General features: G+C 29.5%; 1 non-coding gene across 1 annotated transcript; it reads right to left on the reverse strand.

The window, feature by feature from the left end:
- Positions 1-107, reverse strand: LOC132272019 (small nucleolar RNA R71). The gene has a single exon (XR_009469954.1). It is a non-coding gene; the product is annotated as a small nucleolar RNA R71 (small nucleolar RNA).
- Between the last annotated feature and the right edge of the window lie 15033 nt (positions 108-15140).

The following is a 15140-nucleotide window of genomic DNA, read 5'->3' on the forward strand; positions in this document are numbered from 1 at the left end:
GCAATGAGAACTTCCATTCCTAAATTTTCTCAAGAGAATGGGGAATTGTTTCATGAGGCATGGGAAAGATTTAATGACTTGCTTAGGAAGTGTCCACATCATGACATTCCTAAGTGGCAATTAGTCCAATACTACTTTGAAAGTTTGCTGGATAATAAAAAAGGAATAGTAGACGCATCCATGGGTGATTCTTATCTTGATAAACATGAAAATGATGTTTGGTAATTGTATGAAAGTATGAGTGAAAATTCCATGCATAAATCCTTGTCTTCCAAAAATGGTAGAATTCTAGGTGGAAGGAAGAATGTCGGCTTATATCAAGTTGACAATTCCAATGACATAGCCACCGAGGTGAAATCTTTATCTCAAAGGTTTGATCAATTTTTAATCAACCAAAATTCTGTTAATTAAGTGTCGCCCTCCCCTAATTATGTTCATCATTCATCTAATGAATCTTGCATGACTTGTTCTAGTGTTTTACATTCTACTTCCAATTGTCCACATGGACATGTGCAAAGTGAGCATCATGAACAAGTTAATGCTGTATTTGTTAACCAAGGGAATAATCCCTATGGCACACACTATAATGTCGGGTGGAGGAACCATCCAAACTTCTCTTGGAAAAGCCAAGGGGAAGGCTCAAACCCTCCCCAAGGTGGTTTTCAAGGAAAACATGTTCCACCTCTAATGCAAAGCCAAGGTTCCCAAGGTTATAGATCATCTTTTCAATCACATGGAAATCTATTTTCTGACTCTCATTTTCCTAATCAATCGTCTTATTCTCAAGGAAATTCTAGAAGTCCCGCTTTTGAGGAAAAAGTGTTGACCGCTTTGGGTACTCTAGAGGCAAACACTCAATTGCTTCACTCTCATTCCCAATCTATTGCTAAGCTAGAAACCCAAGTCGGGTAAATAGCTAGTACTTTGAATGCTAGAGAGAAAGGGGAGATGCCTCTAAATACCCAACCAAAACAACAATTTGTTGTGGAAACCAATTCCTCATCAAAAGGTCACATAATTGAGCATGTCAATGCGGTGACAACCTTGAGAAGTGGGAATATTGTTGACAACCAAGTTGGTGTCCAAAATGAAGAGAGTGAACCGGTGTAACCGAAAGTTGACATCTGTCCCGTTTCACATTTTATTCCTCCTTCGTTACATGAGCATGATCATCTTGTTGAAAAAATGTTGAAAAATGATTTGAATAATGGTTTGAAAAATTCTTGTGTTGAAGATGTTGTGAAAAATGATTTTGAAAAGGTTTTTGAGTCAAAGGCTCCATTTCCGGATGCCTTGAAATGATCCATCTTTATTGAAAAATAAAAGACCAAAGTGAATGAAATCATTGAAGTGTTTTGGCAAGTGAAGATCAATCTTCCGCTATTGGATGCAATCAAATAAATTCCAGCTTATGCCAAATTCTTGAAAGATCTTTGCACCCAAAAGAGGAAGAACAAGAGCCAAGCAACAAAGAAAGTGGTCTTGACTGAGCAAATAAGCTCTATTTTGCAACACAATACTCTCCCAAAGTTTAAGAACCCTGGTTCACCTACTACTTCTTGTGTCATTGGTGACCATGTCACTAATCAGGCTCTTTTAGATTTAGGAGCAAGTGTTAACTTTCTTCCGTACTCGGTATATGTTAAATTGGGTTTAGGAGACTTGAAACCGACGTCGGTAATTTTGCAACTTGCCGACCGATCCATCAAAAAGCCCTGGGGTGTTATTGAGGATGTATTGATCAAGATTGATAAGTTCTTCTTTTCGGTTAATTTCGTTGTCATTGACACGGAACCGGTTCCGAATCCCAAGAGCCAAATTCCTGTTATCTTTGGCCATCCTTTCATGCCAACATCAATTGTAGGACGGGGATAATGTTAATCTCATTTGGCCACATGAAAGTGAAGTTGAACATTTTTAATCCAACCCCGAGTTCAATGGACAAGCATAAAGAAACATGTGTTGTGGAAAAGTGTATTGACAATGAATTTGATAAAGTTGAGTTGTTGCTTGAAAATCATATTTCTAAATGTTTGCCTTCCAATTTGATTTCAAAGAAAGTTGTTTCAAAAACAAAGTTTGAAAGGGCATGGAAGCCCAAGAATTGCATAGACCAAGGACCGTCAATCTCCTTTGAGTCAAATCTAACAAGTTCCTTAGGGAACAATTTGTTGGGTGGGATTCAAAGTGCTTTTCACCCCATTAAGGAGGGGATGCACAACAAGATTTTCAATCCGGGCTAAAAGAGCCCAACGTCTTGCTAATACCTGAAAAAAATATAAATATGGACGGAATGAGCTTAAAACCCAGTGAATGCAACACTACTACCTTAGAGTAATATAAACATATATTATCTGATAACTTTAGTTAAACTTCATTAATATATTACAGGCATTAAAATATAGTACTCTCCTTCTAGGCCAGAGTATGGACCTTATGTAAATATAGTACTCTCTTTCTTGGCCAGAGTATGGACCTTATTTCATGTAGTACTCTCTTTCCAGGCCAGAGTATGGACCTTATATAATATATTACTTTCTTTCCAAGCCAGAGTATGGACCTTATATAATATACTCAAATTATATATATTCATCTTCAATTCACATAAACAACTTCAATACTTCAATTAGACACATCCAGGTATAAACTTCCAGTGAGTACACTCACCTTGGCTACTTTTCCAATTATTTATTTTTCCTTCGGTACCATCGATGTAGTTCGTTCCGTCTCCTTACCTGAACAATATTATAACCATGTCATATTCAATTTTAAAGAGAAATAAATAATACTCTTCATCTCCATAATAAATCTCAAATATTCTGCAATTCTAGTCAAAATTTCTAATTATAATATTTAGATTAAATTTCACCCAATGGACTAGAGTTAAACTACAGTCATATTAATTTATGTGAGACCACAAATGAAGCTATAATTAAAAGTAGAATAAATGAAATATATGCAAGAATAATTAGTTGAACTGAAATTTAAATACGAAACTTCCAATATAGAATTAGAAATACAAATTTCCTCACCTCACTACTTCCATACAAATAGCCCAACATTAGCTTATTTTCTTTTCTTCCTTTTCTCTCTTTCTTGTTCGGCTTAGACTTCTGTAAGCTTACTATGCTATATGAAGGTATATGCTCTCACCTCCCTAAAATAAGCTCTTGGAGAAGCTTGAATATGCTTATATTATATTAATATGTATACTAAAATTGTTGTCATCAAATAGACTTACAAACCCAGCTCTAAAATTTATTATACCCTATCTATAGATATAGATAGATAACATCAATACATATCCATACCATACCCAGCCAAACTTGTATCTATGAAAACTACTCATAGAAAACTACCCAATCCAGAAAGAAGCAATGAAATTGCATAAAATATACTAACAAAGAACTAAATAGCTCAACTTATGAAGAATTAAGAATAAACTTCCATATAGATTAAGATATAAATTTTTCTACCTTTAATGTAATACCATGGAAATTTTCCTTAATCTCCTTCTCTTATTAGTCTTCTTTCCCTCTTTTCTATTTTTTTTTTTTCTGTTTCTTCTTTAACGGCTGAAAACCCCTATTTTAGTGCTATTTCTTCTTTTGTTTTTCTTCCCTCTATTATACACTCTATGGTTAATTGATAAACCCACCGATTGTTTGTAAGAAACAACTTCTTCTAGAAGGTTTAAAGGAAATATTATATTATCGTTTAGCACAATAAACAAACAGCCTCCCAAATGAACATTAGAATTAAGTCTATCTCATTTATATACATATCTATACGTGTAGGTATGTTGGGTATGTTGTGCTGGCAGCATACTCAACCTTCATGCAATTATGCTACAAGTAGTCAACAAGGTTTTATTTTATCCATTAAAGTAATAAAATATATACTTACTTTTAATAGCTAAAACTTTTCGTCAATTACATACAATATAGCTACATAATAAAGTGATTTCTAGGAGCTTCCACACAATCCAGTAATCCAATGCAATATAAAACTTGGCTGCTACAAGCTTAATTTGTAAGCTTTAAAAAAAATAAAACTTCACAAAACAGCCACCCCACAAAAATAATAATATATAAATCATGTCTAATTAAAATAAAATCATGCTAATGAACCTAATTTTATATCGGGGTCTTACATTAAAACTCTTGTTTTGTTTAAAAGACTGAATCTATATACATTAAAAAGGTTTAGTGACATAAAAGGTACATTTATTGAGATATTTTCAATCAAAGATTCGATCTTTACTCATTAAAATACTCTTCGCCACTTCATAGGTAACTCGAATAAGTTTAAATCAATACTCTTATTTTCTTTCAAAGATTCAATGTTGACACATTAAAAAGGTCAATTAACATAATAAGTACCTTTATTGAGGTATTTTCATTCAGAGATTCAATTTTTACTCACTAAAACACTCTTCAAGATGTCAAAGGGAACTCGAAAAAGTTTCACTCAAAACTCTCATTTTCTTTCAAAGATTCAATATTTATACATTAAAAAGGTCTAGTCACATAATAGGTTCCTTTATTGAGGTATTTTCATTCAAAGATTTAATCTTTAGTCATTAAAACACGCTTTGCGACTTCAAAAGTAACTCGAATAAGTTAATCTCAAAACTCTTATTTTCTTTCAAAGATTTGATCTTTTTACATTAAAAAGTTCTAGTGACAAACTAGGTACCTTTATTGAGGTATTTTCATTCAAAGATTCAATTTATATTTCGTAAAACACTCTTCAGAACGTCAAAGTAAACTCGAATAAGTTTAACTCAAAAACCTCATTTTCTTTCAAAGATTCAGTCTTTATAAATTAAAAAGGTCTAGTGACATAAAAGGTACCTTTAATGAGGTATTTTCATTCAAAGATTCGATCATTACTTATTAAAACACTCTTCCCGACTTTATAGGAAATACAAATAAGTTTAACTCAAAACTCTCATTTTCTTTCAAGAATTCAATCTTTATACATTAAAAAGTTTTAGTGACATAATAGGTAACTTTATTAAGGTATTTTCATTCAAAGATTTAATCTTTTTTCTGTAAAACACTTTACGGGACGTCAAAGGGAACTCGAATAAGTTTAACTCAAAAACTTCATTTTCTTTCAAAGATTCAATCTTTATACATTGAAAAGGTCTAGTGACATAAAAGGTACCTTTATTGAGTTACTTTCATTTAAAGATTCAACTATAACTCATTAAAACACTTTTCGCGACTTCATAGGTACCACAAATAATTTTAAATTAAAACTCTTGTTTTGTTTCAAAGATTCAATCAATATACATTAAAAAAGTTTAGTGACATAAAAGGTACTTATATTGAGATATTTTCAATCAGAGATTCGATCTTTATTCATTAAAATACTCTTCGCCACTTCATAGGTAACTCGAATAAGTTTAAATCAATACTCTTATTTTCTTTCAAAGATTCAACATTTATACATTAAAAAGGTCTAGAAACATAATAGGTACCTTTATTGAGGTATTTTTGTTCAAAGATTCAATTTTTACTTATTAAAACACTCTTCGAGACGTCAAAGGGAACTCGAAAAAGTTTCACACAAAACTCTCATTTTCTTTCAAAGACACAATCTTTATACATTAAAAAGGCCTAGTCACATAATAGGTTCCTTTATTGAGGTATTTTAATTCAAGGATTTAATCTTTAGTCATTAAAACACGTTTCGCGATGTCATAGATAACTCAAATAAGTTAATCTCAAAACTCTCATTTTCTTTCAAAGATTTAATCTTTTTACATAAAAAAGGTCTAGTTATATACTAGGTACCTTTATTGAGATATTTTCATTCAAAGATTCAATCTATACTCTGTAAAACACCCTTCGGGACGTCAAAGGGAACTTGAATAAGTTTAACTCAAAAACCTCATTTTCTTGCAAAGATTCAATCTTTATAAATTAAAAAGGTCTAGTGACAAAAAAGGTACCTTGAATAAGGTATTTTCATTCAAAGATTTAATCATTACTTATTAAAACACTCTTCACGATTTTATAGGAAATACAAATAAGTTTAAGTCAAAACTCTCAGTTTCTTTCATGGATTCAATATTCATACATTAAAAAGGTTTAGTGACATAATATGTACCTTTATTATGGTATTTTCATTCAAAGATTCAATCTTTACTCTGTAAAACAATCTTCGGGACGTCAACGGGAACTTGAATAAGTTTAACTCAAAAACCTCATTTTTTTCTAAGAATTCTATCTTTATACATTGAAAAAGTCTAGTGACATAAAAGGCACTTTGATTGAGGTACTTCTATTTAAAGATTCAACATTTACTCATTAAAACACTCTTCGCGACTACATTGGTAACACGAATAATTTTAAATTAAAACTTTTATTTTGTTTCAAAGATTCAATCTATATACATTAAAAAGGTTTAGTGACATAAAATGTACTTTTATTGAGATATTTTCAATCAAAAATTCGATCTTTACTCATTAAAACACTCTTCGCCACTTCATAGGTAACTCGAATAAGCTTAAATCAATACTCTTACTTTCTTTCAAAGATTCAACATTTATACATTAAAAAGGTCTAGTAATATAATAGGTACCTTTATTGAGGTATTTTCATTCAAGATTCAATTTTTACTCATTAAAACACTCTTCGGGACGTCAAAGGGAACTCGAATAAGTTTCATTCAAAACTCTCATTTTCTTTCAAAGATTCAATCTATATACATTAAAAAGGTCTAGTCACACAATTGGTTCCTTTATTGAGGTATTTTCATTCAAAGATTAAATCTTTAGTCATTAAAACACGCTTCGCGACTTCATAGATAACTCGAATAAGTTAATCTCAAAACTCTCATTTTCTTTCAAAGATTCAATCTTTTTACATTAAAAAGGTCTAGTGACAGACTAGGTATCTTTATTGAGGTATTTTCATTCAAAGATTCAATTATTACTCTGTAATACACTCTACGGGTCGTCAAAGGGAACTCGAATAAGTTTAACTCAAAAACCTCGTTTTCTTTCAAAGATTCAATCTTTATACATTGAAAAGGTCTAGTGTCATAAAAGGTACCTTTATTGAGGTACTTTCAATTAAAGATTCAACATATACTCATTAGAATACTCTTCGCGACTTCATAGATAACACGAATAATTTTAATTTAAAACTCTTGTTTGGTTACAAAGATTCAATCTACATAGATTAAAAAGGTCTAGTGACATAAAAGGTACTTTTATTGAGATATTTTCAATCAAATATTTGATCTTTACTCATTAAAACACTCTTCGCCACTTCATAGGTAACTCGAATAAGTTTAAATCAATACTCTTATTTTCTTTCAAAGATTCAACGTTTATACATTTGAAAGGTCTAGTCACATAATAGGTTCCTTTATTGAAGTATTTTCATTCAAAGATTTAATCGTTAGTCATTAAAACACGATTCGCGACTTCATAGGTAACTCGAATAAGTTAATCTCAAAACTCTCATTTTCTTTCGAAGATTCAATCTTTTTACATTAAAAAGGTCTAGTGACACACTAGGTACCTTTATTGAGGTATTTTCAGTCAAAGATTCATTCTATACTCTGTAAGACAATCTTCGGGACGTCAAAAGGAACTCGAATAAGTTTAACTCAAAAACCTCATTTTCTTTCAAAGATTCAATCTTTATACATTGAAAAGGTTTAGTGTCATAAAAGGTACCTTTATTGAGGTACTTTCATTTAAAGATTCAACATATACTCATTAGAATACTCTTCGCAACTTCATAGATAACACGAATAATTTTAATTTAAAACTCTTGTTTGGTTACAAAGATTCAATCTACATACATTAAAAAGGTCTAGTGATATAAATGGTACTTTTATTGAGATATTTTCAATCAAATATTTGATCTTTACTCATTAAAACACTCTTCGCCACTTCATAGGTAATTCGAATAAGTTTAAATTAATACTCTTATTTTCTTTCAAAAATTCAACGTTTATACATTTAAAAGGTCTAGTCACATAATAGGTTCCTTTATTGAGGTATTTTCATTTAAAGATTTAATCGTTAGTCATTAAAACACGATTCGCGACTTCATAGGTAACTCGAATAAGTTAATCTCAAAACTCTCATTTTCTTTCGAAGATTCAATCTTTTTATATTAAAAAGGTCTAGTGACATACTAGGTACCTTTATTGAGGTATTTTCAGTCAAAAATTCATTCTATACTCTATAAAACAATCTTCGGGACGTCAAAAGGAACTTGAATAAGTTTAACTCAAAAACAAAATTTTCTTTCAAAGATTCAATTTTTATAAATTAAAAAGTTCTAGTGACATAAAAGGTATCTTTAATGAAATATTTTCATTTAAAGATTCGATCATTACTTATTAAAACACTCTTCACGACTTTATAGGAAATACAAATAAGTTTAATAGGTACCTTTATCAAGGTATTTTAATTCAAAGATTCAATCTTTGCTCTGTAAAACACTCTACGGGACGTCAAAGGGAACTCGAATAAGTTGAACTCAAAAACCTCATTTTCTTTCAAAGGTTAAACGTTTATACATTAAAAAGGTCTAATAACATAATAGGTACCTTTCTTGAGGTATTTTCATTTAAAGATTCAATTTTTACTCATTAAAACACTCTTCGGGACGTCAAAGGGAGCTCGAATAAGTTTCACTCAAAACTCTTATTTTCTTTCAAAGATTCAATCTTTATACATTAAAAAGGTCTAGTCACATAATAGGTTCCTTTATTGAGGTATTTTCATTCAAAGATTTAATCTTTAGTCATTAAAACACGCTTCGCGACATCATAGGTAACTCGAATAAGTTAATCTCAAAACTCTAATTTCTTTCAAAGATTCAATCTTTTTACATTAAAAAGGTCTAGTGACATACTAGCCACCTTTATGGAGGTAATTTCATTCAAAGATTCATTCTATACTCTGTAAAATACTCTTCGGGATGTCAAAGGGAACTCAAAAACCTCACTTTCATTCTAAGATTCAATCTTTATAAATTAAAACGGTCTAGTGCATTAAAAGGTACCTTTAATTTGGTATTTTCATTCAAAGATTTGATCATTATTTATTAACACACTCTTCACGACTTTATAAGAAGTACAAATCAGTTTAACTCAAAAGTCTCATTTTCTTTCAAGGATTCAATCTTTATATATTAAAAAGGTTTAGTGACATAATAGGTACATTTATTAAGGTATTTTCATTCAAAGATTCAATCTTTACTCCGTAAAACACTCTACGGGACGTCAAAGGAAACTCGAATAAGTTTAACTCTAAAACCTCATTTTTTTCAAAGATTCAATCCTTATACATTGAAAAGGTCTAGCGACATAAAAGGTACCTTTATTGAGGTACTTTCATGTAAAGATTCATCATATACTCATTAAAACACTCTTCGCGACTTCATAGGTAACAAGAATAATTTTAAATCAATACTCTTATTTTCTTTCAAAGATTCAATGTTTACACATTAAAAAGGTCTAGTAACATAATAGGTACCTTTATTGAGGTATTTTGATTCGAAGATTCAATTTTCACTCATTAAAACACTCTTCGGGACGTCAAAGGGAACTCGAATAAGTTTCACTCAAAACAATCATTTTCTTTCAAAGATTCAATCTTTATAGATTAAAAAGGTCTAGACACATAATAGGTTCCTTTATTGAGGTATTTTCATTCAAAGATTTAATCTTTAGTCATTAAAACAAGTTTCGCGATTTCATAGGTAACTCGAATAAGTTAATCTCAAAACTCTCATTTTCTTTCAAAGATTCAATCTTTTTACAGTAAAAACGTCTAGTGACATATTAGGTACCTTTATTGAGGTATTTTCATTCAAAGACTTAATCTTTACTCTGTAAAACACTCTACAGGACGTCAAAGGGAATTCGAATAAGTTTAACTCAAAAACCTTATTTTCCTTCAAAGATTCAATTTTTATACATTTAAAAGTTCTAGTGACATAAAATGTACCTTTATTGAGGTACTTTTATTTAAAGATTCAACATATACTCATTAAAACACTCTTCGCGACTTCATAAGTAACACGAATAATTTTAAATTAATACTTTTGTTTTGTTTCAAAGATTCAATCTATATAAATTAAAAACGTTTAGTGATATAAAAGGTACTTTTATTGAGATATTTTCCATCAAAGATTCGATTTTACTCATTAAAACACTCTTCGACACTTCATAGGTAACTCGAATAAGTTTAAATCAATATTCTTATTTTCTTTTAAAGATTTAACGTTTATACATTAAAAAGGTCTAGTCACATAATATGTACCTTTATTGAGGTATTTTCATTCGAAGATTCAATTTTTACTCATTAAAACACTTTTCGGGACGTCAAATGGTATACGAATAAGTTTCACTCAAAACTCTCATTTTCTTTCAACGATTCTATCTTTATACATTAAAAGGGTCTAGTCACATAATAGGTTCCTTTATTGAGGCATTTTCATTCAAAGATTTAATCTTTAGTCATTAAAACACGTTTCGCGATTTCATAAGTAACTCGAATTTGTTAATCTCAAAACTCTCATTTTCTTTCAAAGATTCAATCTTTTTACATTAAAAACATCTAGTGACATACTAGGTACCTTTATTAAGGTATTTTCATTCAAAGATTTAATCTTTACTCTGTAAAACACTCTACAAGACGTCAAAGGGAATTCGAATAATTTTAACTCAAAAACCTTATTTTCCTTCAAAGATTCGATTTTTATACATTTAAAAGGTCTAGAGACATAAAAGTTACCTTTATTGAGGTACTTTCATTTAAAGATTCAACATATACTCATTAAAACACTCTTCGCGACTTCATAGGTAACATGAATAATTTTAAATTAATACTTTTGTTTTGTTTCAAAGATTCAATCTATATAAATTAAAAACGTTTAGTGATATAAAAGGTACTTTTATTGAGATATTTTCGATCAAAGGTTCGATTTTACTTATTAAAACACTCTTCGACACTTCATAGGTAACTCGAATAAGTTTAAATCAATATTCTTAGTTTCTTTCAAAGATTTAACGTTTATACGTTAAAAGGTCTAGTCACATAATAGGTACCTTTATTGAGGTATTTTAATTCGAAGATTCAATTTTTACTCATTAAAACACTTTTCGGGACGTCAAAGGGAACTCGAATAAGTTTCACTCAAAACTCTCATTTTGTTTCAACGATTCAATCTTTATACATTAAAAAGGTCTAGTCACATAATAGGTTCCTTTGTTGAGGCATTTTCATTCAAAGATTTAATCTTTAGTCATTAAAACATGATTCGCGACTTCATACCTAACTCGAATAAGTTAATCTCAAAACTCTCATTTTCTTTTAAACATTCAATCTTTTTACATTAAAAAGGTCTAGTGACATACTAGGTACCTTTATTGAGGTATTTTCATTCAAAGATTCAATCTTTACTCTGTAAAACACTCTACGGGACATCAAAGGGAACTCGAATAAGTTTAACTCAAAAACCTCATTTTCTTTTAAAGATTCAATCTTTATATATTGAAAAGGTCTAGTGACATAAAAGGTACCTTTATTGAGGTACTTTTATTTAAAGATTCAACATATACTTATTAAAACACTCTTCACGACTTCATAGATAACACGAATAATTTTAAATTAAAACTCTTCTTTTGTTTCAAAGATTCAATCTATATACATTAAAAAAGTTTAGTGAAATAAAAGGTACTTTTATTTAGATATTTTCAATCAAAGATTCGATCTTTACTCATTTAAACCCTCTTCGCCACTTCATAAGTAATTCGAATAAGTTTAAATCAATACTTTTATTTTTTTTCAAAGATTCAACGTTTATACATTAAAAAAGTCTAGTAATATAATAGGTACCACTATTGAGGTATTTTTATTCAAAAATTCAATTTTTACTCATTAAAACACTCTTCGGTACGTCAAAGGGAATTTGAATAAGTTTAACTCAAAACTCCCATTTTCTTTGAAAGATTAAATCTTTATACATGAAAAAGGTCTTGTCACATAATAGGTTCCTTTATTGAGGTATTTTCATTCAAAGATTTAATCTTTAGTCATTAAAACACGCTTCGCGACTTCTTAGGAAACTCGAATAAGTTAATCTCAAAACTCTCAATTTCTTTCAAAGATTAAATTTTTATACATAAAAAAGGTCTAGTGACAAACTTGGTACCTTTATTGAGATATTTTCATTCGAAGATTCAATCCATATTCTGTAAACACTCTTCGGGATGTCAAAGGGAACTCGAATAAGTCTAACTCAAAAACCTAATTTTCTTTCAAAGATTCAATCTTTAAAAATTAAAAAGGTCTAGTGGCATAAAAGGTACCTTTAAAGAGGTATTTTCATTGAAAGATTAGATCATTATTTATTAAAACAATCTTTACGACATTAAAAAGGTTTAGTGATATTATAGGTACCTTTATTAAGGTATTTTCATTCAAAAATTCAATCTTTACTCTGTAAAATACTCTACGGGACGTTAAAGGGAACTCGAATAAATTTAAATCAAAAACCTCATTTTCTTTCAAAGATTCAATTTTTATACATTGAAAAGGTCTAGTGACATAAAAGGTACCTTTATTGAGGTACTTTCATTTAAAGATTGAACATATACTCATTAAAACACTCTTCGCGACTTCATAGGTAACACGAATAATTTTAAATTAATACTCTTGTTTGTTTCAAAGATTCAGTCTATATACATTAAAAAGGTTTAGTGACATAAAAGGTACTTTTATTAAGATATTTTCAATCAAAGATTCGATCTTTACTCATTAAAACACTCCTCGCAACTTCATAGGTAACTCGAATAAGTTTAAATCAATACCCTTATTTTCTTTCAAAGATTCAACGTTTATACATTAAAAAGATTAGTAACATAATAGGTACCTTTATTGAGGTATTTTCATTCAAAGATTCAATTTTTACTCATTAAAACACTCTTCAGGACGTCAAAGGGAACTCGAATAAGTTTCACTCAAAACTCTCATTTTCTTTAAAAGATTCAATCTTTATACATTAAAAAGGTCTAGTCATATAATAGGTTCCTTTATTGAAGTATTTTCAATCAAAGATTTAATCTTTAGTCATTAAATGACGCTTCGCGACTTCATAGCTAACTCGAATAAGTTAATCTCAAAACTCTCATTTTCTTTCAAAGATTCAATCTATTTACATTAAAAAGGCCTAGTGACATACTAGGTACCTTTATTGAGGTATTTTCACTCAAAGATTCAATTTATACTCGGTAAAACACTCTTCGGGACGTCAAAGGGAACTCGAATAAGTTTAACTCAAAAACCTCATTTTCTTTCAAAGATTCAATCTTTATAAATTAAATAGGTCTAGTGACAAAAAATGTACCTTTAATAAGGTATTTTCATCCAATTATTCGATCATTACTTATTAAAACACACTTCACGACTTTATTGGAAATACAAATAAGTTAATCTCAAAACTCTCATTTTCTTTCAATGATTCAAAGAACATTGAAAGAAAAGGTTTAGTGACATATTACATAACTTTATTAAGGTATTTTCATTCAAAGATTCAATCTTTATTCTGTAAAATACTCTACGGGACGTCAAAGGGAACTCGAATAAGTTTAACTCAAAAACCTCATTTTCTTTCAAAGATTAAATCTTTATACATTGAAAAGGTCTAGTGACATAAAAGGTACTTTTGTTGAGGTACTTTCACTTAAAGATTCAACATATACTCATTAAAACACACTTGCGACTACATAGGTAACACGAATAATTTTCAATTAAAATTCTTGTTTTGTTTCAAAGATTCAATCTATATACATTAAAAAGGTTTGGTGACATAAAATGTACTTTTATTGAGATATTTTCATTCAAAGATTCGATCTTTACTCATTAAAACACTCCTCGCCACTTCATAGGTAACTTGAATAAGTTTAAATCAATACTCTTACTTTCTTTAAAAGAATCAACGTTTATACATTAAAAAGGTCTAGTAACATAATAGGTACCTTTATTGAGGTATTTTCATTCAAAGATTTAATTTTTACTCATTAAAACACTCTGCGAGACGTCAAAGGGAACTCGAATAAGTTTCACTTAAAACTCATATTTTCTTTCAAAGATTAAATCTTTATAGATTAAAAAGGTCTAGTCACATAATAGGTTCCTTTATTTAGGTATTTATATTCAAAGATTTAATCTTTAGTCATTAAACACGCTTCGCGACTTCACTTGTAACTCGAATAAATTAATCTCAAAACTCTCATTTTCTTTCAAAGATTCAATCTTTTTACATTAAAAAGGTCTAGTGACATACTAGGTACCTTTATTAAGGTATTTTCATTCAAAGATTCAATCTTTACTATGTAAAACACTCTACGGGACGTCAAAGGGAACTCGAATAAGTTTAACTCAAAAACTTCATTTTCTTTCCAAGATTGAATCTTTATACATTGAAAAGGTTTAGTGACATAAAAGGTACCTTTATTGAGGTACTTTCATTTAAAGATTCAACATATACTCATTAAAACACTCTTCGCGACTTCATAGGTAACACAAATAATTTTAAATTAAAAGTCTTGTTTTGTTTGAAAGATGCAATTTATATATATTAAAAAGGTTTAGTGACATAAAAGGTACTTTTATTGAGATATTTTCAATCAGAGATTCGATCTTTACTCATTAAAACACTCTTCGCCACTTTATATGTAACTCGAATAAGTTTAAATCAATACTTTGATTTTTTTTTAAAGATTCAACGTTTATACATTAAAAAGATCTAGTCACATAATAGGTACCTTTATTGAGGAATTTTCATTCAAAGATTTAATTTTTACTCATTAAAATACCCTTCGAGACGTCAAAGGTAACTCAAATAAGTTTCAATCAAAACTTTTATTTTCTTTCAGAGATTAAATCTTTATGCATTAAAAAGGTTTAGTCACATAATAGGTTCCTCTATTGAGGTATTTTAATTCAGAGATTTAATCTTTAGTCATTAAAATACGCTTCGCGACTTCATAGGTTACTCGAACAAGTTAATCTCAAAACTCTCATTTTCTTTCAAAGATTCAATCTTTTTAAATTAAAAAGGTCTAGTGACGTACTAGGTACCTTTATTGAGGTA

The sequence above is a fragment of the Cornus florida genome, unplaced genomic scaffold (assembly GCF_030987335.1).
Source record: "Cornus florida cultivar Cherokee Brave unplaced genomic scaffold, ASM3098733v1 CherokeeBrave_3.0.0_Hap2_Chr08, whole genome shotgun sequence".
Classification (NCBI taxonomy): domain Eukaryota; kingdom Viridiplantae; phylum Streptophyta; class Magnoliopsida; order Cornales; family Cornaceae; genus Cornus; species Cornus florida.